Genomic DNA, 24,898 nt, shown 5'->3' on the forward strand with positions numbered 1-24,898 from the left:
AGCGCCCGTCATCAACGGCGCTCGGATAGGGAACAGGGAGGGCCGCGGGCCCGTGGGGCCGTTCAGCGCGGCCTCCCGCCCTCTTCCCCTCCCCCTCGCCTAGAGAAGTTGGTACAGCCGGAGAGGGCGGGGCGGAGGAGCGCCCCCTCGGTGAGCGCGGCCGGGCGGCAGGGCGGGACCACCGCGCGGGGGGGGCGGGGCGAAACCACCGCGGAGCGGCGGGGTGGGGGCGGAGAGACCCGGCCGCGGCGTTCCCCGCCTGCCCGGGGTCGTCCCCTCAGCGGGACCTGTCCCCGCGGCCTCCCGACACCGGGGGCTGTTCGTGGCCGAGCAGGACCCCGGCCCTGTCCCGGGCCGGGCGCGCTTAGGAGGGGGCACGGCGCGGTTTGCCGCGAAGGGAGGTGGCGATGCCTTGGCCAAGGGCCTGGGCCTGGCCTGGGCTGGGCCCGGGGCTGGGGTGGGCCCGGGCCGGGCCGGGCCCGAGGCCTCCTGAAACACCGACTCCTAGATTTATTTTAAATACCCCGCTCCCAGCCTGGCTCGGCGGCTTCTGCCCACTCTGGGCCACCGCAGGCCCAGGCGAGCGGCTCCTCTTCTGCTGCCGGAGCTGGGGCCGGCGGGCGGGTGCTGGCCGGGGGTGCGAGGCCCGGCCCGAGGGCGCAGGCCGCGGCCCGCCTCGCCGCGCTTTAACGGCCTCACAGCTGCACGTACGAGTGTGGCAGTACACGGATAATAAAGATTGATGCCCTGAACAGGGCATGTGATGCTGTTGGAGATGCTGGTGAAGAAAAGGATTGGAGGTGTCAGCGTATAGAATGCTAAAAGCAGCGATTCCCGCCGCAGGAGCAGTTAAGGAAGGCAAATAGCATCCTGAGACCTATTGATAGAAGACTAAAACACATCCATGGAAATCATTATGGGATTGTACAAAAGAGCGGCGAGGCCGTACCTGGAGAATTGAGACAGATTAAAGAGAGGCTTTTGAATACAAATGAAAAAGGTATAGAAGAGGGTAACTAGGATAATAAACAGCCTTATGGATTAGATCTAAGTGGAGATGTTAGGAAATTAGGTTTGCATTTATTAAAAAAAAGAGCAGGATTAAGGGTTGACACGACTGAAAAACCGCGCATCGTGTTGCAGGGGCTGGAGAAGCTGGTGCCGAGTGACCCTTTTGAAACAGCCGGCACAAAATCCCCCAAAGGGTACAAGCTGAAACTGAGAAAGGTATTAAGGGAATTTAGGGAAGGGCTTTTTACACCAGCCAGTACATACAGAGACGGCAAAAGAAGCTGAAGTTGCGACCCACTCAGAAGTTAATGGGGTTGCTTGAAGGAACTGGTGTTTGAGGGTATAAACACCAGCTGAATAATGGCTGGGCCCATGTGGCCACCTTCCATCCAGAAGGCAACTGCTTGGCTCTGTGGTGACCAAGTGAGCTTCAATATACTCAACTCATTGGCAGGTTTCTGCCGTTATTGGCTGAGGTTCATCGGGGAGAAGAAAAAGATATGTTGCAATCCTCCGCCAGCCATTGTCACTATGGTAATGAGAGGGGTCATTGTTCCCGCACCCGTTGGGGCTGCTAAAATGTAATTTTAGCAGCAAAGTGCACAGTCTGTGTGTGAAAGCAGGCTGGTGGCGAGGCTCTTTATCCGAAGAGTGGCTTTTTTCTTTGCTGTATTTTTCTTTCTTTGTATTTAACTTGGAAAAGGCATCCAAAGACAAATGTTAACTGTGACTGATTACAATTATATTGATGGGGGAGGTAGCAATTTAAAGGCAAATATTGAAATGTGGAAGAATGGCTGGTAATAATATGGTAAGGACAAACTATTCTTTAATTGTCCTGCAAGTTGTTTTATATCTTTGTCATGCAGAAACTGGAACTTTTAGGGTGCCAGTGACAAAGTACTTTGCTGTAATATGGTAGGGCAGGCTCACAACAGCCTTTATCTTATTGAATAACTGCCACTGTTTCAAAGGCCGGGATTACAGACAGACTTTATGTCGGCATAAATGCTTTGGAGAGTGCATTTACGTTTTTCTTCTGTAAACAGAAATCTATTAATTCATGAGATTTGGCTCCCCCTTCTTCACCAAGCATGACCCAGGAGTCCGACCAAGGCAAGAAGGACATGCGGACCCTCTTTTTTTGGTTTTGTCAGCGCCAGGCAGGTATTTTTTAACTGTTTTCATTCATGCTCTGGAAGTTGAGAGTTGTCCAAACCCAAGTTAGATTCAGCTCACCGCAGAGCAATGCACAGCGACCCTCCGGGCTTTCTCAAAGCCTTGAGGATGGGCTCAATGGCAATAAAAATAAAGTATTGCTTAGAAAAAAAAACCACACTAGGGCAAGTGGAAAGCATTTGAAAGATGGCCTTGTGCTACACATTGATTTATTAAAAAAAAATCCCTGGAACTTGTAGCACGAGAGCATACTCTAGTGGCAACTGAGCAAAGAAAGTGCTCATGGTTTGTGCAGTGTCTTGATGGTGAGACGCCTCCCACCTTTCAGCGGGAGGTTTAGTCTCTCCTATCTCCTCCTGCTTCGTGCTCTGCGCTCAGCCCGACAGGAAATACCCAAGGCAGACAGAGAAAATAAACAGGAACTTCCAAAGTAATTTAAAAACATAGCTTGAGAACATAACTCCCCAAAAAGGCTGTGTACTTAGAGAGTTGTCTTTTCACCAGGCTCTATTGCAGATTTTCTCCTGAGAGACACAGTTTAGAGGAGGCAGGAGACAGGAAAAGGGAGAATAATACTTAAAGCAAATTCTGTTCACCCATGGCAGTGTCATTACAAACTTGAATGAGCACAGTTATTGCAAATAAATAAAAACAATAGACCAGAACCAGTTTTACATAAGAAAATACTGAAATACTGTTCAATTAGTCCTAAGCTTTAGTTAAACCTTTTCTTTTGCCCATCAGGTGATAAGGTTAATACAGAAAGCACTCAACTGCTGTACTTGTGTAACAACAGTCAGCATCCATTTAATGAACTTACGTGTATACACATTTAGCAAAGCTTCAACATTGTCAGCACTGGGCTGGCGCAGAATTTTAATGGCAAAGTAGCCAGCCCGGTCTTCATCGTAAACAGTATCCCCATGTAAGGAAAGCGTGTCCTCATGGGGACCATTAACAATACAAATAAGCACGGCTTCTATATTTAAACAAGAAGTTTGGCAGTATTTCCACTGACGATACATGCCTGCCTGCAAAGTACGACAAGGAAGATTACGCTGCTTTCATTTGTTCATAAGTGGCTTGAATAAGCTGCGTTTTATGACTTCTTGGGGTTTTTCTTTTTTTTTTTTGAGGGGGGAAGACCAGGCTCCTATCCCACATTTGCAGCAACATGACCATAGTAGCTAGACAAGGTGCTAGACAAGAGGGAACTTCCAAGTGGAATAAAGTGGAATAAAAGCACGCTTGGTCCAGTGAGCATCCCTCTGGCCCTGGTCATGGAGCTCTCGCTGCCCCATCCTGCAAGTGCACGTGTTCAGTACTGCTGAAGTGAGCGGCCTCCAGCTGCACCCATCCGGGCTGTGAGCGTGACACAGGATGGGCCACCACGGACGGGTTTGGATGCGGCTGGTCACCCAAAGCACGCGGGGACCTCTGTGCCTGGATATGCCGCAGAGGTGGCTCCTTGTATTCACCCTGGCCACCTAAGGGACCGAGCTTCATGCGATTGCACCGTACATCCGCTGTGATACCCCCAGTGCCTTGTGAACCCCTCAAAATTCAAAAGAAAGGTAAAGGTGTCCCAGATGTTTTTATAGTTACGGCCATTTCTTGCAGAGCTGGGCAGAGGGGAGATACCCAAATCAGTGTGTGCTGTGGGAGGAAGGAGGAAGGCGGCTGTAACCGGGGCTGCTGGCCGGGCTATCCGCACAGCCTGGCCGCTAGCATCATGCTGGCTGTCGTCTGGCGTGGGGAAGGGGACCTAGGGGTGGTTGTGGTCGGAGGGCTGGGAGAATCTGGGGGCTCAGATCCATGGGAAAACAGGGTTGGTTCCACCACTCACAGGACAGCTTGTTCATTATTTCAAAAATCAGTTTCATTTTCTTCCCCAAATAAAAAAATCGACTGAACTAATTTCCCTGTGCAGATCTTGTTTCCCCACAGTTTTGCAGCTTTGTAAGACAGGCTTTATTGTCTTGCAGAAGACCTCCAGTCCCTTCCTCCACTGGTCTTAGTGGCCTTCCAGCTGATTTTCTGACACACTGAGCAGTCACAGATCCCATTTGTCTCAGCTGGTTTTCCCAGAACTCTGACAATCAGCTCTATGTTTTCATACCTGATTTCCTTAAACTAATATTATTTATCCAGATGCCGTACTGCAGACCCAGATCTGGTGTCTGATCTGCACAGTGACTCCACAAACGCATTCGAGACCATCTTCTCACGAGCTAATGCACGACATGAGGGCCCCGTTCCTTTCATCCCTGGACTGCTGAATTACTCTGTGATTAGTATTTACAAGAAGGGAACACTTTTTACCACGGCAAAACACATTTAAATGCTTTTCATCCTTCTTTTAATTACAGGTGTGGGGCATCAATTGCCATCTTATGCCTTGGTGGCCAAACTCACAGCTTGGCCCGAGAAATGCCCAAACACAGCAAGTAGCTGAAGACCTCCAACAGCAGACCGTACTTCAGGGGTCTCCAGTGGCTCAAACTCTTCTTTCTTCACCTACGTTCACAGTTCCAGTAAAACTCATCACATAACTCATTTAGGTAAGAAGTTTTCATGTTACATCCTGTCCTCTCTGTTTCATTCCTGTTTATTAAGCTGTGATTAGATTGTATCAGCTGAGGGTCATGCTCAGGGAATTTGAGCAAAGGGTGAGTGTCAAGCAGGACAAGAATTGCACCCTCCATAATCACTCTCCTTACCTGGGTTTACCAGTGCCTTCTTACCTGGGCCTGCCATATCTTCACTGTGTTCTTGTGGCATTGAACAAATCCCCGATGCTGCTACCGGTGGTTATGCTACCACAGATTGTCTTTTAATCTAGTTGGAAACTGATGGAGCCTCAGCGTCAGTTCAGAAATCTGTGTTCTCCCATAAGCTCGTTGTATTAGTCTCATTATGGTAAGGTTATAGTAGGAACCTTATCTCCTCCAAGCTATTCCGTAGAGATGAGGTTACTGGCCAGGACTGTGATGTGTGGATATATGGCCAAAATTAACTTGTGAAGATGCTGAACAACAGCAGGTAGTGTAGAACAGCAGGAGAGAAGGTGATCTAAGATGCACTTCAGCCAAGGACTCCCTTCTTTTCATCAGTAGACTGCTCCACAAAGAAGCCCATCGCCTCTGGAGGTATATAGCCCTGCCTGCTCCTACAATTGCAAGTTAGAGCTGCTGCAGCTTTGAACTCTGGGGAGACAATGTTGCTAAACCTTCAAGAGAAGGGACTGGCAAGGGACTCCCATTTTCCCCATATACAAGCAGCCCTGCTGATGTGAGGTCTGTTAGAGGTGTGTCAGCATGCAGGACATGCCATTTATGGGATAGTTTGTGTTACCTGGAGAGCTCTAATGTAATAAATCCAAATTTTGGAGGAGAGAGGGCTGGAGGGTTAGCCCATGGGCAGGATTTTTAGTTTGTTAGGCTGAGTGGACTGGTTTGCTTTTTTCCTAGCCCGACTAGGGGCAGATCTCTGGCTCAGCCCTCTTAGTCCTTGCTCCAGTGGGTGTCAGTCCTAGAGAAGGTATTTTTATTACACCGGTATTTTATTACACAATTAAAACACAATGATTTTTCTCTTACATTCTCAGTAATGGCTGAACCATTTAAGCATAAGTCTCCCATAAAATTCAGACTGGGACAGTGAGATTCTCCATAGCTTCAAAAAACAAGCTTTTGCCCAACCTCACCCATGTTTCCTTTGGTATGCTCGTGGCTGAGAGGAGTATGTCCAAGCTCAGCAGCTACATGTCTGTGGGTGGCAGCAGCATCCCCACAGCTCAGACGGACCTCTGCCCTCTGTACGTGCTCTTCCAAGCAAAGCTCCTGAACATGCTCCATACACTCGTTTCAAGGTCTGTACAGGTCCTGCAGTTGTTCTCCATAGAGGTCAGGAAGCACAAAACCAGAATCAAGATATTTTGGCTCCATCTCCATTTCCTGTAGAAGGCCAGGCTAGGAAACAGATTAAATGGATTACATTAAATCCAGATTAAATCCTGGCGTATACCCAGACCCGACTTGCCCATTCACATTTCTCGTTGCTCAGTGCCCATATGGCCAGAGTATTGCATGAGCAGTCCATGTTCAAGCTAGTTGCCTTGTGGAAGATGTAGGAAGGACCCCAAATTCAATTTATATGCTGGACTGCAGCTGTGGGACATCACCATGAAGAGACCATGGCCCAACAGCAGAAGACCAGATGAGAGAAGCACACTCTGCCCAAGCTTTCTACATCACAAGTAAGGGCACAACTGAGGACATGTTAAAAGACAACCTGAATCCAGGTCTCCTCTCCTGGCGTGCCCCAAAGCTTGCTTCAAGCTCATATCTGAACATCAGCTGGTAACCTTATAGGATGGCCATAAGGTGATCTGGGGTGTGGGCCCAGGTTCAAATACAACCTAGATCTCCCTCACAGGTGCTGTCAGAGCTTTTCCTGCTGAGGCTGAAGCAGAAGGACACACCAGTTTCTGTATGTCAAGATCTCAAGAGTTAGAAAACACCAGCACAAAACTTCAGTATGCCCCTCTAGGGCATGAGTGTTACAACAGCCTTTACCCAAATGCCTGTGGCTGGGTTTTGTTATTTTTTTTTCCACAGGTCATGCTTCACTTGATGCCTAGAATGGATGGTGAATTGGAAATAAATCAGGGAACATTTTTATAACCAAAAAGAGCTGATGAAGATGCTGGAGGCTCTAAGGTGGCCGAGATGAGGGGCTGCAGAGTGTGCAAATGAAAGGGGGGGGGCAAAGGCAGAGTCCCAGTAAATTGTGATGTGAATGAGGCTTCCCGGGGAGGGAAGTGGGACAGTTGGACTGGTCCCATTAAGACAGAAAACTTCCAATCTGGCATTGCCTAATCCCAGGTTTGAGGTAGAGTGATCTTGCCCTGAGCATCTTTTTAACACCAAGTAGCTGTTGACCACATGAAAATGACATTTAACATAAAGCAAGAGGCCAAGGTCTTTGCAGAATATAATGATGTTTCCTAAAACTGTTATTTCAAGGGTGGATAAAAAGAAACGATATGTACGTAGGGCAGTTCTTGAGACCTTCAAAACCTTCATGTTACGTTAACTGAAGGGGAACAGCTTCTACAGTCTCCTCCTCCCCTCTTGCATCTAAGAGCCCAGGACAGGTGACTACAGCGTTACGTGGTCAGCAGTCACTACAAAGTCTGCTTTTATGTTAATGCGCTTGATGTTGCCACCGCTTATAATTTAGAAGCCTCAGACTTCTCCTCCTCTGCTTTCTGTGGCCTGGTATTTTCAGGCTCGTCACAAGTGAGAATGAGAAAAATGCATCTAATTTTTCAAAGGGCAGAACTGCTGGTGCAGAAAATAGCTAAGTGCTAGGGACTGAGCTCTGCTTCTGCCTTCATTGGGATAAATCCAGCATCCCTCACTGCCTTCAGCTGATTTACTCCCCATTTGGTGTAACCGAAAGCAGAATTTGCCTCTTGCTGTTTTTCGATGGCATTAAGGCCTTTAAAGAAAATCCTACAAAAAGATTTAGGCGCAAACAAAATCTCCTGCTTTCCACAAATCTGTCTGAACTTACACTGTGAAAGGAAACACAGAGGAACTGAAGCCTCTTGCCGGGGACAGCGGACTCTCTAGCAGGGTCAGCTGTCCATATATTTACACATGATATTAGCAGGAAAAAAGAAAAAATGGGTTCATCGTGACCCAAGGTGGTCCAAATGTTCTGTGCTATCATTACTGCTGAGGTCAAAGGCATTGCCGGTTGGTGACTTGATAAGCATGATGAGCTAACGAGCGACAGCTTAATCAGCACAGATAATTCTTCTGCAATATATGAGATAATTACACCCTTTTCTCTGATTTTTAGGAACCTTGTGGATTTTTTCACTCATAAATATGAGATAATGCCATACAACTTGACCTTCCCAAACAAATCTTTTGCAGAAAGCAGTGTAATATCCACTGGTTGTTCATGAATATAACTATCAGCTTATCTAGGCTGTTTTTTTGTCCACTGCAGCTGACCGACTGCAAAGATCACCAGGAAAACTGCAAGAAAAACCTTTAAAATTCATTTAATTTTTGTACACATGGATAAAACCCATCAGGTTCTGACTTTAGGGAGTCGCTCCTGTTATCTTCTGGGAGACACCAAGGGCAGGATGGAGGCATCTGTGGCGTCTCATATTTCATCTTCCCAGGAAGGACCCAGCTCCGCAGCACTTCTGGGGAAGAAAGCTCTCCACTAAACACCGTAAGCTTTGCATAACCCATCCCTTCATCTGGCACTTCCTTCCCCTGCCATGGCCAAAATCACACCTCAAGAGGCTGCCAGTAAGGCCCCCCGAAATAGCCGTTCTGCCTAGAGGCTGGAGACAAAGAGACGCTGTTCAGACAGCCCCTCAGTGTTAAAAAAGGCCGTAGCAGAGCAGGAGGAAGGCAGGACAGTCTGCGGACGCCAGGGTGGCCGCCTTGAACTGCCACATTAGTCCTGCACTCCAGACAAGATGTGTCAGAAGTCCAGATTGGAGGGTGGGGGATATCCTGTCTCCCACCTCCTTTGGCTCGCTTGAATTTCTCCTGTCTTGGGCCGGCTGGAATTAAAATAAAGAGTCAGGACCACGCACTGCCAAATTCCCTCGGTTGCAGTCAAATAGGAACGGCTGCCCATCTCCGCCCCTCGCTCATTTGTTTGTGCCTGTAATAACTGGATTTCCCAGCTGGTCTCCCAGCCCAGGACCTGCTTAACTCCAGTGAGCAAACACGAGTAGGGGAATTCGGTCCAAGCAGGCAGGTGCAGTGGCTGGATAGCTTGTGGATTTCCCTTCTGCCACGAAACAACAGTTACTGCACATATGTTGCAAAGATAAGCATTGTTTGCCATCAGTAGAGGAAAAGCCAGAGGCTCACCGCAATTTGGGAGTCTTGCTGTCAAAGAGATGTGAGAGCGAAAGGTGCGTGTGAAAATAAGGGAGGATGCTCTTTCAGCAGCCGGCGAATAAAAGACGAAGCATTTTGGCTTCGGCTTCTTGCAAACAGGGAGCGCATCTGCCCCGGAGATAGCGGGTGTGGAGTTACATCTGTGTCCAGCACTGATGGGAGCATTTCTGGAGTGTTAGGCTCAGGTTAGGCTTCCCAAGGAGACTTGTTAAAACATAGGAGAGGTCTAAAAATTGCTGTAAGCACCGGTAGGGGTGCAAAAAAACCCTTCGCAGTTCCATTTAGCGATCTGCAGCTTAGCAGAGAGGAGGGCAGGCCGTAACTTGACCGTGATCTGTAAGTACCCCATGAGGAGAAGATTTCTGACACTGGAAGGCTGATTAATTGAGCGGACAAAGGCAAAGTGAGCCTGAAGTGCTAAAAGCTGCAATTAGATAAACTACACCTAGAAATAAGGTGAGTGGTCCTGAGTGAAGGGAATTAAACGCTGGAGAAATTTGCCTGGGATGGCAGGTCCTAGTTCACTCCTCTGTGCGGTGATGGCCGCACACACCACTTTCTCCTCTTGATGTTCCCTGTTTATTTTATAGCTCCTTTTTGTCTTTTCCAGCTCCCTTTTGTCTTTTCCAGGGGATGCAGGGGACGTTAGGGCTTGAGATGACTGAAATGTCCCTCAAACCATGCGTGGAGATAGAGACAATAACAAACAGCCCAACAGAAGGTCAAGGCCAGTGGGGTTCAGTGTTTACCCGCCGGGATACCCCAATTCCCAGACCAGCCGGGAAGACTTGGCTTTCCACTAAAGCGTTTGCTTTAGGGATGGAGACTCCAGATTTCTTCTCCTGTCCCATGCAATGTTTCTGAGTGACTAAGACAGGCAGAGTGGTCCAGCCCCATATATAACAGATGATCTATACATCCACCAGTGGCCCTGGCCTTATTCCACCCCGTAAAGCAGCATCCACTCCTGAGGTCCATGGAGCTCCAGGAGGCCAAGGCTAGGAGGGGAATAAGACCTCCTGTTTCTAACAGCCTCTAATCCCTGTCCTCCATAATCAGTTTTAAAATGGCCATCAAATCTTCCCTCTGCCTCTAATTGAAAAAGTGATGTCAGCAGTAATCTGCTGCCCCAATTTATCTCCATATATTTGGGCAGTTTGGGCTAATGCATTGTTTCATAAACATATGTTTAACGCAGCCGTGCGTGCACACACACAAAGAGAAAGCTCCGAACGCGCTGAACTAGTTATGGAGACTAATGCCTTAAATATTATTTTTAATACTAATGTCAGATTATTAAAAACATAATCCATTCTCCTGATTGGACCTAATGTAAGCAGGAGGATAAGAGGGCTTCTATCCATGCATTAACACATTTCATGGAGTGTAAAGCCACTTTCTTCCTCTTAAAACATAAGGTCAGGAACTAATAGAATCTGTACTTCAAGTGGGGTTTTTTTAAAACATATTACATAGAAAGTTTAGTGAAAGTTAATCTGTCGATAGTTGTCAGCTGGAGCTGTGTGGGTAAACAAGAAATAAATGTAATTCACATGCAATTTTTTCCTGTTAAAAACCTATCTGTGCACTTTAAAACATTTATGTTTAAATAGAACAGAGACCAGCACTAAGAAGCACTCAGCCCAAAGCAGCTTTATGTAAATGTGTCGTAAGGGACTAAAATAAAGTAAGCTACCCAAATCTCCCAAAGATAAAGGGAGAAGGGCTCTGACCCCGTGTGAATTCTCCCCTCATCCCGACCACGTGCTGTTCCTGGGCTTCATTCCCTTTCCCCCTTCTCATGCACCTCTCCATGGCAGTGTTCCCCGTCTCCCTCCGGGCTCCCCCACACATCTGCTTTGTGCCTGGCCAGCGCTGGGGCTCGGGGATGGTTTGGCAGTGGCAGGGCAGCGTTCTTGGCACCCCGGTCCCGACCAGCGGGTCTGTCACCTCTCCATCACACTCAGCCTCTGCCAGCCTCCTCCTTGCCAACTGCAGGACCTCCTCAGCCACACATTCCCACTGTGGCGGGCTGGGTTGTTTCCAAAACCAGCCCCCTTCTCCCATTTCCTTTGCCCAACCTCTAGAGAGTGATTTGGAAAGCCCAAACTGGGCGCCGAAGGAAATACAATAACCACGAAGGGCTGATTCTTGCACAGGACCCACAAATTTGGTGAAACCATAATTTTTAAGCAGCCTCAGCTCTCCGGTGTTGGCGGAGGCCAGACGGCTGACCCTGCTGCAACTCATTTAATTGCTTATCTGGGGGTTTGGGGGGGCTGGCAGGCGATTCAGAAAGCAGGTTTTGGAGTGCAGAGCTGGGGTGACTGTCCTCCCCAGGGGAAGGCACGCAGCCAGCTGCCCAGCTCTGCCTCCTCCTTGCTCCAACAGTGCATCTTCTGGGCTGCTCCACTACCACCTTGTTTAAAACAGGAACCATTTGGTTCCCCTAAAATGGAACTAAGAGTCGCTACGGGGGGTGCCGGCTGCCAAGGGAGGGAGATGAGAGGGCAGCGGGAGAAGCAGGAGGTGGAAGCTTGCGCTGGCAGGCGCCGGGACTTGGCCCCTGTGCTCCCAGCCACATGCCAGAGATTTAAGCTTCATAAACAGGCTCCAGCCACCAGAAAGAGATTGATGACATATGGATTTCATACATTCAGCAAATGAAAGAAAAGCTCTCTACGGCTGCATGGGATTAGTAGAATTTATGTGCTGTTCCTTATAGCAAGGGTCCTGAAGGAGGGCTGCATCGCTGAGATGCCAGCAAGGGTGTGCATTCAAATCTTTGCACCATCACTACAAGTCACTTAAGGTCATACTTATCTCGATGGCATTGGAGAGGGCTGACACCCTCCGAGAGCTGGGCAGGAGGCATAGGGAGGGCATTGCATGGCTGGAGCCACCCACAGGAAAGCAATAGGGATGGGGACCTGGAGGGAATTCAGGTCCAAGTGGGTCCAGACCCTCCCTATAATAGAGACAAGCAATTCCCCTCATTGTCTGTCTTTCCAGTGGCACATGTTGCGACTGGTCTTTCAGGCAGGTGCCCAAAGGTAGCTGGTATGTGGCACAGGTCCTTGACTGCAGTGCAGGGACGCTGGCAGCATGGGGGCTATGTGGTGCTACGTTCATGGCCATGTGGCCTCTTCTCAGTTGCCAAAATGAAGGTGGTGCCTGGTGAGGAAAGGCAAAGTGTTTACTTGTGTGGCTGCAAGCTGTGCGGGGACTCGGGGCATTCGGGGGGTCTCCCTGGCTCTCTCTTTTTTAGGATCCTGCTGTCCCATCCCTACACAGCATCACGCAAAAGCACAGGGAGGTGGCTCTCCATGTACAGGGATGGGGTGAGAAGCTGTGTGGCTGCAGCAAAGGGGATGAAGGTCCACCCAGGCTGGCACAGCCTGCTTCATTCAGGGCTTAAATACGCTGTGTAGAGCCTAGAGAAGAAATAGTGGCGCAGAGTATTGGAGGAAGGGACAGAGAGGTAAGAATAAGAGTCCAAATTTTGGCTTTTGTCCAGTTCCAGGGAAGTGTGGAACAAAGCGATTTGGCATTTCCTACCCTGTCATACAATTTAGGCAATGTTTGCCGGTATGGAAGTAGCTTGCTGATGCTGCTTTCAGCCCAACAGCCTTGGGCTGCTACAAGTCCTTCAGCCAACTAGTCTACTACCACCAAAATCAAACAGCAGGACCTTTCACTCAAGAGGTTCGGTTTCCAGAAAAAACCCTTTTACCTTCAGCTATCCTCAGGCCACGACTGTTAACCCTGTCAAACATCATGCACCAGTTCATGAGCAAAGTCACTAAAGAAGGAAAAAAAAAAAGTGAAAGAAAAAGCTAGGATGCTGGATAGTGAGCCCCAGCCTTTGCGTGGCTATGTTATTTTGGTAAAACAGTAAGACAACGCTTTGAAACAAGTGAAAATTGGTTTGTGAGTCTGATGATGGTACAGAGCAGGAGGGAGCTGCTATCTAAACCCCTTATGTGGCTTGCGTCCTCAGCAGAAGCTGAGCACGCCTTGGGGGATCAAAAATCCCTACAAATGGGAATTCCTTGGCCATCTATAAGGCTATGATTTCGTCATGGCAGCCACAGGAGCCATGAATTTGAATTAACTCCATGAAATCTTACAAATGGATGGAGAAATACCTCTAATTCGGCAGATTCTTTCTTTCGTTTCCAAAAGATGGTGTCGTGCCATGAGCTGATGGCAGTTCAAATCAGAGGAGGTATCACTCAGCAGGGAATTAGCTCTTGTAGCTGTGCCTGCGTCCAAGATGTGCAGCCGAGTGGGGATGTGGAAGGAGTGGGGGAGCGTGACCAAGGTCAGAATGAGACCTGGAAAATTTGAGCAAGAGCTCACCTTGGGCAGAGCAGCGTTTCGGCAATAGCAGATCAGTGACAGTGCTGGCTCTTACCACCAGTTAAAGAGAAAATAGAAACCGGAGCTCACGAAGGGGCAGTGGCTGGCCTGGCATTGCCAGCTGGGCAATATCACTGGTCACACCAGCGTGTGCTTTTCTGTATTTGAAAATTTACCACGTTTGGCCAAATTCGGAGACTTCATGGGTGCAATCTCCAATTAAATACATGAAACCCTCTTGAACCTTGGTGCCACTGAAGCGATGGCATTCCCGCTCTGGCTGCTGCCCTCCCAGACGTCAGTTGGTAACCACCAGCTGTGCTCTGGTGAGACTGTGATGGCTTGAACTCAGAGACGGCAGCTCCAGCTCAGGGTCACACCTCCACCAGCTTCTCAGCAGAGTAAATTAGCACCTCCTCACGCTGTTGAAGATGTAGCTGTCTGTCTGTGCGTGTGTGTGTGGCTCAGGCAGGTGTTCATGACAGATATTTTACTGTTTAAAAGCACCTTTAAGCCAAGTGCCTCATTTGGTATCATTCCAGGGACTTTCCCCCCTCCTCTTATCTCCTCCATGACATAAGAGAAAATTTACTGCTCTGAACCTGTAGTCGCATCATCTGCTGGAAACTCCCTTCTTCTTTACATTTAAGTGTCTCTTAAGCAGCGTCACCAGTGTGGCAAGCAACTGTGGGTTTAATTTTCAGCTTGCCTCTCTTTTGGGATTCCTGCACCAGAGACAACGTCACAACCTCCATGTCCCCAAATCCTTCAGCAAGATCTCCCCTATTCCCACACAGCCCAAATGGCGTAATGATTTCCCTTAGGAGAGCAGGATAAGGGCAGACAACAGCTTTATGTCTCATATTTGTTTCAGCAAGAGCTTCACAGCAAAGGCATGAAGCGGGGGCACGGTGGGACTTGTCATCCTCGCAATAGAGCATCCCATCCCTAGGCGGGCAGAGCGGGGCTAGGCTGGTGGTGAGATGATCCGAAGGAACATATTGCCCATCTGAAGGGAAAGTAAGGGGTTAAATAATGATGGATAAAACCATGCGTGGCTCCTGGACAGCCAATGGCACAGGAGTGGGTGTGCAGAAGGGAAAACTCAGCACTTGGCCTTTCTGGGAAGACCAGCAACAGCTTGGCCATTTTTGAGCCCTTTAATCCACACCACTTTACAGGCCATAGAGAGGAATTGATTAAAATATGTTTTTATTGGAATGCAGGTAAGTGCATTGAAATATTACCCTCTTACTCAAGGACCAGCTCTTGAACTCCTCATTTAGTTTGTGTTTAGCCTTTCTTTGCTTGCCTCTCGTTCGGTTTGGCTTCCTGGCTGCTGCATCGATGAATGTGTATAATCCTGTAAAGACTTGGCTAAAGCATTAATCAGAGTAGCCTGATGGAAACTGTGACTGATAGATGAATGACCTACAGGAGGCCAAGGTGGTGGCACAGGTCACACTGCCCCACAAGTGGCCATTGAGGGATGGGGAGGAAGGGAGATCCCTCTGCCGAGGGCAGGGTGACCCCATGCCCTGTGCAAGGAGGTGGGTGTAAGACAATACATCTTTGTTTTGACCTCCAGCTAAAAGGAGAGTCAGGAACCGCATAAGCCTTGTACTGACCCAGCAGGGTCTGCGTGTCCTTGTGCAGGAGAAGACGTGTTAACACCTTGTCCCGTGGATCAGTAGCGTGCCAGGACCAGGTCCTGTAAACAGGGAGGCTGGCTACGTTGCTGCCATCCTGCCGAGCCTGCAGTTGGTATCTAGGAGGCAAGACTTGCATTGGGCTCTCTGGACAGTACATTCACCAGCCTCTGAGGTGGCACCGCTGGGACCTGCCACAGAGGCAGCCCCGTGGCTGCACTGTACTTCCCAGGAGTGTGGCAGTGGCCCCAACCGCTGCTTTGTCCCCAGGGCCAATTCATCCTTCACTTGTGGTCCTTCAGAAGTGTCCTCACCATGTTTCTCTCATTCCATGACCGTGGCTAGATCCTACCAGCTTTCATGACCCAACTCTCTAACTTAACTTTCTTGCTTGGAAGGTCTTCTCCATCTGCCCCTGCCATGGTACGAGTGAAAAGAAGAGAAGCCCAGACACTACCCATGAGAGGAGGCAATTTTGGAAGGCTGTCAGGTGGGGCAGAAGGTGGACATTGCATTAAGGAGTGGTCTGCATGACCATTACACAACCAAATTATGGCAACTTGTTTGCACATGGCATAGGGAAAGAAGCAGCTCATTTATCAAGCATGGGAGCAGCATGCTGGACAATACGAGGCAAAGAGGCTAAAAATCACCTGAAAACACAAGCAGCTGAAGTTTAAAACATTAACAAGTTTGGCAATGTCTCCTGTTTAGCAGATCAATGAGTATTGAAACAAAATGGGGCCAGAAGCTAATTATGTGGAAATACTTCTATTTGCACATTTCACTGGAAGGCAAAGCGGAGAGTATAACTAATATATCTCCACAACTGACAGGAATATTAAGTTTTCTGTCATTTTGCTACCACGGCTACCTTTCTCAGCATGCATTCTGTCCTAGTTCCTATTAAGGTGAGAGCAGAATCAAACTCATTAATTGTCTGCATTTTAGATATGATAAGAATTTAGTGGTTGGTGTTAATTAAACTACAAAACAACTCCTCTTGCTGCGGTGTGCATTCCAAGTTGGAGCAATTAATTCACTCACTTAAACTGATCAAGATTTAATTACCATCACTCTGTGCAATTACTCCATAATTAAAGTAATTTGGTTCATTCCACTCGCTGACAGTGTCATTGAACAGCCATTCATAGTACCAAAAGAAGTGATAATTAACTTAAAGAACAGCTCAAGGCAGCTTTACACAGACTTTTAGTTATTCCTAAATATACCTATACGGGAGAAAGAAGTCTATCACACAATACAGGTGCTTCCCTAGTAAAGGGTTTCTGATATTTTGTGTTCATTTTTTTGCAGCCAGCACACTGTAGCAGACCCAATTTGGGGTAAGGCTCTGTAGTTGTCAGCAGACAACATGCCATTTTGTACAGGCAAGCACAATAAAACCTGGATCCCTCCAGCAGTACAGACGTTCCCTGCCTGTTCCTGGAGACTCCTCATTAGGAAAGAAACAAAATCCTCAATAAAAAGCTCCCTCCGCCCAGATAACGATGCCAGCTCTTAGATCTTTTCAGGTATCTCATGACAGAGCAAGTCCCCGATTGCTGGGACCAAGGGAAGGCAGAGGAGTCTCAGGGTTTTTAATGATCAGTGTTCTTAGTCCTCAAGTTTGTTAACAATAGCTTGAAAGCTTGATGTAAACGTACTCCAAAAACTGAGACAAGTGAAGACAAGTTAAAAAGCACGTGACTCTGAAGCTAATCTCATGTTTGGAGAGTGGTGGAATCTGGCTCAAGAGGTTTTTTTAACTTGGAGGGTTGGAGACACTACAAATAAAACCTGATGGCCTTAGATCACCAAGAGCATCTCCAGGAGACCTGACCTACTGCTGTTACCCTCTGTCAGCCCACCTGCTTCCCCCTTCGCTCTGTGCAGCATCTTCACCTCCCATGGGGTGTCAATACTTACAGCAGCTACAGGCTATCCGGGTGCTTCACCGGCTGCCCTTGGTCCTGTCGCAGGAACATTGCTGGTGGCCACAAGGGCTAAATCAGTTACTCAGCATATTTTCAATGGGAACTACAGGAGACGCCTGCTTTACCTTGTGCAAGGCACTGAACTTAGAACAAATGCAAGGCCAGAGCACGCAGGAGTACTTTTGTATATACCAATGTCATGTTTAAAACCATGTCTTGGTGTTCATGGCACATCTATTCAGAACTCAGTTTTGTGCTTATTTTATTCTAGAAAATGATGTTGCTGGTAGAATTATTCCTCAAGAATTGGACGTGAATATTGCTGCCTGTTTTCAGAAAGGGTGTTTGTACTCACAAGTACAAAGCTGGTACCAGAAACGTCTGTGCTGAGCCACCTTCTAGGAGGTCAGACTTACTAGACCAGTCTAATCTTTCCCCAGGAACCTTGTAAAATGCCCATGATGCCATGCTCTCTGCAGGACGGGCAGAGAAAGAGACAGACATACCCATCTGTCCTTACTTTTGAAGGATGCTGAGGCTGGAGTGCTAAAGAAGACCTTCAACAGATTGTCCACCCATTGCAAAGTTCAGCCTTCTCAGCCCACACACAGAAATTTGAAACATGACCTGTCACAACCATTTGGACATGAAGTATGCAATATTTGTGCTGGATTTTTTTTCCTCACCACAAAAGTGATGTTGATCTAGAGGATCATCTCAAACAAGTGGAAGAAGCACACACTAGCTATCCAGGGAGCCGTTCATGAGTATCAGATCAATTGCTGGCATCAGCCTTTGCCAGGATCTCTGCTGTCTCCATCCAGGCAGACACACAGGATAGATGTCACTTAATCTGAGCTATCTGAAAATTAATGGTCCAGTTTTTGTTAGAAGTACAGATTCCCTCTTCTGGAAGGAGAGAAACACCTCTGGAGAGCAACTCCTGCCATTCTGAGAGGGGCTTAAGGTGGCCGGGATATGTTGTCTCCTTGAAGAGCCCATCTTTCCTCACCAGCATCATGGGGAAGCCAGGCAAGCTCGAGCTGACCAAGATGAATCCACCCCACGCTTTGATAGGACCATCTGTCCATGCTCAGCCTCATCCTACAGCAAACACAACATCCTCGGTTTTCTTCTTATACGGACACCTCATGGGTGCCCTTCACTGGGTGCAGAGATGGGTGTTGAGGTGAACAGTGGTGGTGGCACTATGTGATGTATGATCTTCCCTCGTAGCCTGCACAACATCCTCCTGGAGCACCCTGTTCCTGGCAGGGGACCTCAAGTGTGTGCATAACCTGCTCCAAGAGCACAAGGCACAGGGAGCAGCATAAGGTTTGAAGATCTTTCTTGTGAGAGGAGATGAAAGGAGATGGACTTACACAGACCAGGAAGAAAAACCATCAGGGTTCTACAATTGCATCTAAACCCAGGTAAACATTAGGTGTCCTTGATCTGATGGACAGCGTGGACCCCAAACACACTGGATTCAACCATGAATCAGCCTGGAAAAATTAAGTTTTCTAATTGTCAGAGCTGGCTGATTCTGATCAGAGCAGTGGGAGGAAAACAAGGTGGTTTAAGCAGAAGGTGAGCAGCTAATAAAGGGGATTATGGTCCCTGGCTCCATGTGGCAGCAGGTCCCGCATGGTCCTGCAGCCCTGCAACCCACTTTGAAGGTGGTGGGGGCCCTGCAACTCCTCTCTTGGTGCTTTTCCACCAGCCGTTAAAGCTGCAATTCTCAGTAATGTGAGACCTCCTCAGAAAGCTGAGCTGTGCCATGAATTATTCCTACACCTGCACCATCTATAAAGCAGAGCCTTTTGGTTGGGCTCCCAAATGCTTGTTAGCCTTCTGTGACTCAGCAGTGGCTAAGTTAATGTCAGCTCTACCCAGGGGAAAATCTTCAATATTTCTTTTTACTTAAAAAGAAAGAAAAGAATCTCAAACATTATTTTTAAGCTCCTAGAAGAGCATTACAAAAGAATGAAGAGGAAGAAAAAAGAGACTATGTGAAGATTGCTTACCAGCGTCCTTTTACAATAGTCAGCTACACAACAGAAATAGGTGGACATTAATTCATGCTAACCTTGCACACCTAAATACCATTAATTCATCAAAACTAATAACATTAATTCCTTCAAAAATGAGATTAAAGACAGGCACCCCTTGCAGTCATAATCTGTGGCTGATGACACTAAAATGAAACCTCCAGTATACAAAGCTACCAGCAGAGCTTGCAGAATCTCATAAATTGCAGCTGGCAATACAGCTGGCAATAAATCCTCGAGACAATATATATTATTTTCCAGGGAGCGGGCGTTTGCACGCCAAACACCAGGCAAAAAGGAAAGCAAAGCCGTATAACTTCTCTCCCAACACAGGAGTTGTCAGAGAAGCATGATGCCGCTCGGACCAATGCTTACCTAAATCTGTCAGGTCAGAGCAGGATTTAGGACACAAGTCATGGGAACCACGTTTGTTTTCAGTTTGCAAACCCAGCTAGAAGAAACAAAGCATAACTCAGAGCTGGAGGTGCCCTGATCTTCTGGTAATGGGTACATGACTTTGGGTACACCACCTACCCTTGCTGGTGGGTGTTTGAAGAGCTCGAAAAGGTCTTTAGCAGGACCTGCTGATGCCTCTGATGGGTGCTGAGATGGCATTAGGGTGAATAAGGACTCAACTATATATTGCTTTCTCCCCGGGGCTGCATCCAAAGGCAGCTGTAAGTCAGCTAAAAGCTTTCCTTTTGATTTCAGTGGGTTTGGGCCATTGGCCTGGTGGTGGATTGCGAAGTGGCACACTCTAAGGGCAGGCTTGGGTGATGATGGGGGAGAAATATTAGATGAGGTTAGCACAACTCCTCTGTCTCAAAGCAAATGGAAATCTGAGAGTTCAGCTCCCATACTCAGGGTCAGAGCTAGCACCAGGATTTGCATCTATCTGCTCACTCTCCGTGTCTTGTCCTCTGCCTCACCCTGTCCCCAGAAGCATGGAGGAATGAGTGTGCTCCACAGCCAGCTGCTGTGTCCTGCCTGTCCCTTCCTCCCTCCTTTGCCTACTCCTTGGTGGAGACGTCCCTTTGTGCTTGTCAAGAGAAGTGCTGACCAGGGCTTAATGTGGACTTTGGTGATGGGAGAGCCCCTCACTTGCTCCTGAAACATCCTTTTGCTACTTTTACTACTCATATTTCAAATGCACGTATCTGATCCCAGTGCCTGGCTGAGCATCACCAGGGTCCTGTTTAGCTTGGGTCTCTGGTGTGACCCTGCCGCTGAGGTCTGTCACACATCCTTTCTGTTCTCTCTGTTGTACCCATTGCATTTTTCTTTTCTTCCAGACTTGGGCAGAGGGTTTCACCTGAATCCAGCAGGATGGGCTACTAGACCACAGCCTTTGACCCAGGGCTGCATTCACCTGTGACGGCAATGGGGACCACTGCCCGAAGGGGGACCCTGACAGTCAGCACGTGCCATGTCCAGCACACCTCCGGGTGCTGGACCCACAGCCGTGTGCTACCTACAGCTGCGTCTGCACTGGTCTAGGACTTTCACTGACTCCACTTGGAAATTACAGAGGTGTGGGCAGGTCTGGGAGGGTGTTCACAAATTTGCAAATTCACAAATTTCTATATATTGCGCTCAGAGGTCTCCAGGCTACAGATCATGGCCAGGTTGAGAGCAAGATCACCTACTACTGCTGGTGGCCACAGAGACCCAGAGATGTTTGCAGGAGGTAGTGGGATGCTGCTTGCACCACCGGCTTGTCCGGCAGCACTACCCAGGGCTTGTGAAGGACGGCGGCTGGTACCGCTGACCCTTCGAGGCAGCGCCAATACATCCAAAACACCGGAGGTATTATTTCAGATTAAGCCCAGACTAAGCCCATTTAATTTTAACTCAGATTAAGCCCCTATTTAGAACCTGGCCCTGCTTCCGATGCAGCTGGGCTAACCCCCCCGAGGGGGGCTGTGAATCACCACGGCCGGGTGTTGGGTACCACCCAGCCTCTCCCTCCCATCCTCTTAACACAGACCAGTTAAAACATTGAGTTACTAAAATAAGGCTTGGCTTGTGAAACCTCATTTAAGAGTAGAGCCAGACATGGCTTTTGGGATGGGGTTTAATGCTTCGTGGCTTCAGGAGGGACCCCAACGCCTGCTGCAGTCCACGGGGGCTTTCGGCAGACGTGAGCACTAAGGAGCTGCGCCGGTTTAATCTCTAAATAACGATGGAAGTGCAAGTGTGTGTATTACTCCAAATGAATGTATCACCCACACATGCTACGCTCTCTGCATATTTAATTACACAGCACTTTCTCCTGCCCTGCTTTTTTAAGAAATACTCCACAATCCATCAGTGCCTTTCAAAGAATAACTGATTTCAATGACATTTAGGGAAAGAAGAGTTTTGGACCCGTTCAGACTAGCTGGAAAACAGCAGTGGGGAGAACATAATCAATCTCACTCATTTTTTATTGTTATTTGTGTTACCAGGGCATCCGAAAGATCCAAGTCCAGACCGGACCGGGCTGCGTGAGGAGATTACACCACCCCCAAGACAAGAAAAAAATCTCAATTTCTGAGATGTAACAGTGAAGTGCAGCACGCGAGGGATGCATATGAGTGTGCACAGTGAAAGAACAAGACGCTTTTTCTTTGACTGAGAGCTACAAGTCTTCAAGTTTTCTTAAAAACCAGGTGCCACAGCAAAGGCAGGCTTTGCAGTGCTTGTTTTTTTATTTGATAGATTTCTGGAGTAGCTCTTATTCTAACTTGCCCAGCACAGCCTTCATCCTAACCCTGCGTTGGGCTGTGATATTAGGCCACTGTGCGGTGTGTTTTCACTTCCTATTGACTGGTTGTGTACTTCCCTCCCTCTAATCCCTTGTTAATGGACACTTTCTTTGAGCCAGCTGAGATCTGAGTTATGTTGTCTTTGTGCTTCTTGCAGATTTTATTACTTGGATATCTTTGTTTTCATTATTTTGAGATTTGGGGATTTTGTCTCTTTCCTCCAGATTGATTCGCACGGTTAGAGATGGGCTGGCCTCCCACCGCTCCTGTTTGCATTTGATCCGGGAGTGGCGGGAGAGCAGCTTCTCGGCTGCAAATAGCACAGTCCCGCACTTCAGCCGCCAAAGCCGAGAGAAGACCCGCTTTTGGCTTTCACTGGAAAGCACCTCTCGTTTGCAAAAAAAAAGATAAAGCAATTCTGCTGCTCCCCTTGCTGAACTGGGGTGCACTGGTTTTAACTGGGCTCCACTTGCAGATGCACACCCAGCAAGCTAGAAACCACCCGTAGCGGCAGGGAGGTGGCAGCTTGAGCGGGCAGGAGGGGGGACCCCCCCCAGCTCTGGCCCCAGGGTGCCAGGGGACCCTGGGAGCTTCCAAAATGTGGAGCCCGAGGCCGATGGAGCATGTCTAGGTGCAAGCTGTCGTGATGTGGGGAAGCCAACAATGACGTCCCTGGACACAGTACCCTAGGCGGTGAGGATACACGTGCACGGCAGGTTCAAGGACACCACTCTGCCCTTCAGAGGAGGCAAAATCACAGCCCATGGGGCAGCGAGGAAGGACAGAGAGCCCAGACAGAGTCCCCTGGCAGCGGGATGAAGCAGGGTCCCTCCTCTGGGAGGGACGTGAGACCTGCTGGGCGAATCCGGGGTTGCAGTGGAGGGCAAGGACAGGCTCCGGTGGGAAAGCAGAGAGGTGGAGATCCAGCAAAGCCACCGGTGGAAGGGAGACACGCAGTTAAAGACTCAGTCTTCCCAAACAACTTTTCTCCTTCTGACACAGCCCTGGGCAAGGAGCAGAGCTATACGACCATTTTTTCAGGTATATATAGTTTAGCCCCATCATCCTTAGGATGGCTGCTAAGCCAGTCCAGGGAGGAAGGGCAGAGCAGTCGGTGTTAGCGTGACTCCTGCAGTCCCTGGAGAGGTGAGGCTGCATGCGGGGACCAGACAGGCCACCGAGGCCAGGTGGGAACCGAAGCAATGTTGCGTCGGGTTTTCAAGACAAGACGGGAAGGTGTTTTCTGGTGCACAAATCAGAAACTTGCCCAGAGCTTCAGGAGATGAGGGAAAAATAAAAAGCCTGAGAGTTCAGCCAAAGGGCAGAGCCTGGTGATGGTCATGGTGGAGCTGTGGCCACGATGTCCCTGGAGCTGAGGACCTGCCTTTTGCAGACTGGGAGCTGCTTCCAGCCAAATGCCAGAGCCTGGAAAAGTCCTGGCATGTTCAGTGACCCCACTTTGTCTTCTTAGTGCCCTCCCCTCAAAAAATCAAAAACAAATTTGATATTTTGATGCTTCCTGATAAAAGTTACATCTGTCAAAATGACCTTTTGGTTAAACAGCAATAGCTGGCATTAATCCTATTATTTCAACATGGTTATTATTGTTTTATCAATCCAACACAGCTGCCGTTTCATCTTGCACTAAGTGAATTGAAGTTCTCAGCTGGGGCACGCCACGCTCTCAGATGTGTGAAACGCTGATAGCCGCAACATGAATCACCCCTCCTTTTCCCTCCTGGGACCCCACACTTGACTCCAAGTCTGCATTGAGATGGTCAGAAAAGTCAGCTCAGCATCAAGAAAAATAATCTCTTTCCAGATGGTGGATGTATCAGATGAAATTCGTGGTTATCTTTTGTGGCGCCTCGCATCTGGGCGATGTGAGGACATTCGTTAACTTCTGCAAAAGGCGGCAATGTGATAGAATTGCTGATGTCTTAAAAGAAATAACAAATGAATATAAGACAGTCCTATTCCAAGACTGATTTTAAGGCAGATAAAGATGAGGGCTAAAGCATTTCCAATCCAATCCAACAAAGTCCTTAAGCACATGCTTTAAGGCAAGCAGAGGAATAATGCCATCGGCTCAAAGGGGTTGTTTATCTGATTATATTTATGAGGGCACTTAAGTGCTTTGCTAGATCATGGTGTCAGGTGTGAGAGGCGAAACACCCTGCTTGCCCGCCCGTAATGGCCTCGGCACACACGACCGCACTGGTGTGAGCTGCTCACAGGCTTCACGGGGAGATGCACCCAAAGGAAGGTACAGCCATGACAGAGTTAATTATAAGGACAGCAAAGCCTGAATAGATGGCCAGGGGAGGTGGTGCGTTCTCGTAGGAGGTCTTTATGAGCCAGTTAGACAAACATCTCTCTGGTTTAGAGATCACTGATCCCACCTGAGGGCCAGGCATGCAGTAGGTGGCCTTTTGAGGTCCCTGCTAGCCTTAGTTTTGGTTTTTGTGCAAGGGAAGGGTTGGATTCACAGGAGGTGGTCATGCTGAGCTGGTCCTTCTGAGCCCTGCCTCTATGCTGCACTGACCATGGATAGACGTGAGAATGGCTATGAATATGAGCATGAGCATGGGCGTGGGCATGGACATGGATATAAGCGTGGACATGGGCGTGTGCATGGACATGGGCATGGACAAGAGCAATGAAGTTAGGTCTGAATCACCATAAGGGCCCTCTGGGACCCACCTGATAGCAGGTGCTTGGTGCTGGTGGGAGCCCATGCTGGGACTGGGAATGTCCCAGCCCACACAGTGAAGAAGTGACAGTTATTCACCAGAGCGGTTCCCAGGGCTTCCCAGGGACCCCAAGGTTCCTTGGGCTTCCCAAGTTCCTCAGGGCTTCCCAAGGACCTCATCTCCAGAGAGTTCAGCCAACGCAGCAAGTCCCTTCACCTCTTGCAGCCCTGCGCCTGGACTCCAGGCGAACTGAGGCTGAACCCCTCTCCCAGGACCAAGGTGACAATCCCAGAAGAGGACAAGCCTTAGGGGATCCCTCTGTATT

At 48.6% G+C, this 24,898-nt stretch overlaps 1 long non-coding RNA gene across 2 annotated transcripts; it reads left to right on the forward strand.

Annotated features, from left to right (window-relative positions):
- Window positions 1-25: 25 nt before the first annotated feature.
- Window positions 26-22,110, forward strand: LOC140653208 (uncharacterized). Of its 2 annotated transcripts, XR_012043051.1 has the most exons (6): window positions 30-150; window positions 2,061-2,178; window positions 3,327-3,764; window positions 4,560-4,751; window positions 20,426-20,663; window positions 21,581-22,110. It is a non-coding gene; the product is annotated as an uncharacterized lncRNA (long non-coding RNA). The 2 variants fall into 2 exon arrangements; XR_012043052.1 differs by lacking the exon at window positions 2,061-2,178 and having other exon boundaries at window positions 26-150.
- Window positions 22,111-24,898: the final 2,788 nt, after the last annotated feature.

The sequence above is a fragment of the Ciconia boyciana genome, chromosome 6 (genome assembly GCF_034638445.1).
Source record: "Ciconia boyciana chromosome 6, ASM3463844v1, whole genome shotgun sequence".
NCBI lineage: Eukaryota > Metazoa > Chordata > Aves > Ciconiiformes > Ciconiidae > Ciconia > Ciconia boyciana.